Source organism: Carassius gibelio, chromosome B23 (assembly GCF_023724105.1).
Source record: "Carassius gibelio isolate Cgi1373 ecotype wild population from Czech Republic chromosome B23, carGib1.2-hapl.c, whole genome shotgun sequence".
NCBI lineage: Eukaryota > Metazoa > Chordata > Actinopteri > Cypriniformes > Cyprinidae > Carassius > Carassius gibelio.
Window position 1 is genome coordinate 22980436 of NC_068418.1, and position 5539 is coordinate 22985974.

Below are 5539 nucleotides of genomic sequence, written 5' to 3' on the forward strand. Positions count from 1 at the left end.
CAGTTGTGTTCCACTTTGCAAACACACAAATATGATCCAGTCTACTTTTCTTTAGTCCCATCCTTCAGAGCAGGAATGTCTTTGATGTGAGTAAGTCATTCCTTGAGGTTGTTTGGGACAGGGCTGGGGTCAGTGGGACAGAGCGCTGCTGTCCATTTGCACTCGGCAATGTTGATTATGGTTTTTGATTTATAGCTGTTGTGAGGGATCATTGTGTTCTTTACTCTTCCTGATTTCAGGTTTGCAGCAGTCACTTATACTTATAATCAAATACAGGGAGGAAAACACCCAGTGCAATGTGATATGTGACTCAGAAGCATCTGTGTGACTAAAACATTGAACCATTTTTTGTGTGTTTGCACACTATAAATGTATCTGTTTAATACATACACACATAATTGACTGCTGCAAACCAGCCCTTTTTAAACAACTGGAAAATGTGTTCGTTTGGCCAGTCTGTGGGTCCAAAAGCCCCAGTATAAAGTAATGATGGGGACACTATACTGTAAAAAGCACTCTTGTTCAATGAGAGGTTCAACCAAGACCCTGACTCTCTGTGGTCATTAAAAATTCCAGGTTGTCCTTTGAAAAAGAGTAGGGGTATAACCCCCGCATCCTGGCCAAATTTGCCCATTGGCCTCTGACCATCATGGCCTCCTAAGCATTCATGTAAGCACTTTGAGTGCCCAGAAAAGCGCTATATAAATGTAACAAATATATATATACTGTGTGTGTGTGTGTGTGTCCATGGATCACAAAACGTCTCAGGTTACTTATGTAACCATGGTTCCTTGATTAGGGCATGAGACACTGCGTCCTCTAGGGTTCTCTATGGGGAATGCATCATCGTGACCTGTGTATGAAGCATACATTGAAAAAGCACCAACAACATATTGGCCAGCGACAGCCCATGACGTCACTAGCGGTGTGATTATTGTATAAATAGGCATAAGGAGAACACGTCATTCACTTCTTCATCTGAAGCCTGCGTCCGAAGCGTGGCAAGAAACCTAGAGGATGCAGTGTCATATTCCTTACTCAGAGAACCATGTTTACATATGAACTCTGAGACATTCCCTTTCTAGGGAACTTTGAACAGTGTCCTTTAGGGGTCGCTATGGGGAGCGGTATACAGACGCCACCATGCTAAGGGGAGTGCAGGCCAGAACCATGGTGAGCACTAAGTACCAAGTCTTCCATTTCCATGGGAGTAACATTATTCCTTATTGCCAAAGGCCTAGACTACGTACCCAAACTTACCTGTTAGGGCCAGACTCCTGGGCCCAAGGTAGAGCTCAAGGCTTGGAATCAAGAATAGATTCCTTCAAAGGGATACAACCAAGAGCCTAGCATCATTCTAAGTCTTGGCCTGTAACACAGGGACTACCACCTGCTTTAGCGTAAGCTTGCTGAAGGAACTTTCACAACAGATCCCTAGTAGCAACACCCTGTTTAAATAGGTACTCTGAGGATACATAGGTCGAGTGACACCCAAGATAAATGGGGCTTTTACCAACTCGAGAAAGGGCATGAAGCAACTGTGCGAAGCTTACCACAGTGTCGATTTTAGTAAGTTCGCAAAGGCTTAATGTGCACACTTACCATAATATGGATTTTAGGATACCATTCTACCATTCTAGGCTCTCGGGGCATTCTGAAAGAGCAGCTCATAGATGGACTGGTGCATCCCAAAACCAATATGTTTGATAGTCATCACTCTGTCTATAGTATAATGCTGGAGGGGCTATCAGTAAATATCTAGCTTAGGGGAGGTGCAAACACCCAGCTCTCAAATGAGAGTGGAGCTCGACCTACTGCGTGTTCCAAAGCTGTAACAGCTAGCAGTAATTTACTTAGCTGAGGGAGCAAGACACTTGCTTGAGGAAAACAGCTTCTCCTATTCCTTCTCGATCTCTTTATGGAGATCAGAAAGAAATGGAAAGCTCACCTGAGCTGGAGGGCTATAGTCAGAAAGAAAACTTCGCCGAGACAACCTCGCAGCGTCACCTTCCGTGGCGCAATCCATAACCTCCAACAGCTTATCATATGCAGGGGAGGAGGACTGAGAAGGCTCGGCCTCAGCTTCTTCGCCATCCTCAGACATCTCATGCTCTTTCCGGGCCGAACCCAGCAGAGCACTAACCTCTGAATCAGACAGTGTTCTGAGGGTGCAAAAAAAAATCTAAATACTGAGAAAATTGCCTTTAAAGTTGTCCAAATAAATTCTAAGCAATGCATATTACTAATCAAAAAATATGTTTTGATATATTTACGGTAGGAAATTTATCAAACATCTTCATAGAACATGATCTTTACTTAATATCCTAATGATTTTTGGCATAAAAGAAAAATCGATAATTTTGACCCATCTAATGTTTTTTTGGCAATTGATAAAAATATACTCCAGCGATTTAAGACTGGTTTTGTGGTCTAGGGTCATACATATATATACAGGTACATCTAAAAAAATAAAAATGTCATGGAAATTTTCATTTATTTCAGTAATTCAGCTCAAACTGTGAAACTTGAATGAAAAAAAATTCAATGCACATAGACTGAAGAAGTCTTTGTTTCTTTTAATTGTGATGATTTTGGCTCACATTTAACAAGAACCCACCAATTCATCTCAACAAATTAGAATATGGTGACATCAGCTAGCTCAGCGGTTCTCATTTCCAGTCCTCGCGCCCCACTGCTCTGCACATATTGTATGTCTCTCTTTGTTTACACACCTGATTCAGATAATCAGCTCGTTAGAAGTGAGCTCCATGCATGAACTGTGTTCTGACTGACATGGTCTCTACAGAGTGTTTACTGCTCCTTACTCCCTGAGCAGGGGAAATCTGTTGAAGTTTACTTCACTTCGCAACATTCATTCACGGATTTGCGTTGCACAACCTCCATCTGCACACTGTGTAACATCATATACCTCCGTAAATCAATACAATTTAAATTCACGTCTCGCACACTTCAATGCACTTTGAATGGAACATATACTGTATGTTCGATACGAACTGGAATCATGGCGAATATCCTGTGAGGTCCACTTCGCAGGACACATATGTTCTAATAGAACAAATGTCTGAAGCAATAAGAGAAACGTACAAAATGTGCAGAGCAGTGGGGTGCGAGGACTGGAATTGAAAACCGCTGAGCTAGCTATCAACTCAAAACACCTGCAAAGGTTTCCCGAGCTTTCAAAATGGTCTCTCAGTTTGGTTCACTGAGCTACACAATCATGGGGAAGACTGCTGATCTGACAGTTGTCCAGAAGACAATCATTGACACCCTTCACAAAAATGGTAAGCCACAAACATTCATTGCCAAAGAAGCTGGTTGTTCACAGAGTGCTGTATCCAAGTATGTTAACAGAAAGTTGAGTGGAAAATCAATTCAAGAATTTGAGTGAACTTCACAAGGAATGTAATGAGGCTGGGGTCAAGGCATACAGATGTGTCAAGGAATTTGGCTACAGTTGTAAGCTCATAGCCCAAGTTGCTTGAAGTCCAGTGTTAAGTTTCCACAGTCTGTGATGATTTGGGGTGCAATTTCATCTGCTGGTGTTGGTCCTGAACCAACGTCAGAGGCATCTTACCTGGGCTCAGGAGAAGAAGAAATGGACTGTTGCCCAGTGGTCCAAAATCCTCTTTTCAGATGAGAGCAAATTTTGTATTCCATTTGGAAACCAAGGTCCTAGAGTCTGGAGGAAGGGTGGAGACGCTCATAGCACAAGCTGCTTGAAGTCCAGTGTATAGTTTCCACAGTCTGTGATGATCTGAGGTGCAATGTCATCTGCTGGTGTTGGTCCATTGTGTTTTTTGAAAACACTACACCTGTTTACCAATACATTTTGGAGCACTTCATGCTTCCTTCTGCTGACCAGCTTTTTGAAGATGCTGATTTCACTGAGAAACAAGAGACCAAAAAATGCAGATGAGCTGAAGTCCACTGTCACAGAAACCTGGGCTTCCATAACACCTCAGCAGTGCCACAAACTGATCACCTCCATGCCATGCCAAATTGAGGCAGTAATTAAAGCAAAAAGAGCCCCTACCAAGTATTGAGTACAGTAAATAAGTACATACTTTCCAGAAGGCCAACAGTTCACTAAAAATATATGTATGTTGTTACAGTATATACAGTATGTATGTTTTATGATACACACACACACACAAACATATACACATAATGTTTATTATTATATAAATAATAATACAAATTTGAATCAAATGAACAAAAATTGATTATATTTGAATTGTATATGCCATATTTGTATAATTTAAATAATAATCTATTTCTGAAATGTAAAATTACATTGATGCTTTAACATTATTATTCTAATATAACAGCTAAATTAGTAACAGGCAAACTAGCCAGGCCCAGAGCGGAATTTCAGCAGGGTTCGTTTCTTTTGGTCTGTATTGTTTTATACTTTCTCTCATGAAAATAATAGTATATTTTGGCTGTACTGTAAATCCAGTAAATTAAATATAAAGATGATGTCAGATTTCATTTCACAAATAGATTAAGAAGATTAAGGCAGCAACTCATTTCTCTGTCCGCCCTTGACAGCAGTTTATGTGTTTGCATCATAATTTAGTCACACAATATCTGCGGTGCAGACATGGAGATCAAAAGCACTGGTATGTTTATAAGTGCATGATGGTGCTTTCAGACACACATTAAGCAATCACTACTTCCCTGCAGAAGCTGTTAGCATGTCATTGCTGCAGCCAGCCAGCTCCATTACTGCAAAGAGACCACAGTGCATGTCTTGGTGCAAGTTTACTTTGTTTTCTACAGGTTTCTAAAGTGTACAGTGTGTTTGAATTCTCAGAAGACCCATTGAAGGCTGGTTTAATGTTACACTATTGGCCCAAAGAAAGTTTAATGCCTTCCTTTCTGAAGTGATTATGAAAATACAGTGAATTTGATACTGATATTGAGCTCCACTCGATTTCCTTTGACATTTCCTTCTATTTTCGTTTTCCACTGCAGTGGTCAGGGATGTCAGCACCTGCATAATCTCATAATGTTACATGTTAGGATATGTACACACATATTTGTGTCCCAGTTTAGAAGTAATAATATGGTATTGTTTACCAGCATTAAACGTAAAATATACATTTAAAAAATCCATGAAAATAGCTTATAAAGTACTGTGCTTTATTAAAATGAAGGAATTTTCCATAATTATTTTTTAAAAGGTGTTTTACCTGTACTTTGAATTTTTTTATTTTGTTATTCAGCAGCCAAGGAAATATTAAATTGACTTTCCACAGAAATATTAAGCAGAAAAAATCATAAAACATTATTAATGTGATGATGAAGAGTGGAGTAATGGCTGCTGAAAATTCAGCTTAGTTTTTGTTTTAAATTGTAATAATATTTCCCAATATAACCGTTTCTTTGTATTTGAATCAAATAAATGCAGCCTTGGTGTGCATAAAAAAAAATATTTCAAAAATACTTGAAAAATCCAAAATATTCCTGCCTGCCACTGTGTATACTTCTAAAATCTTTTGAAATATTTTTTTGT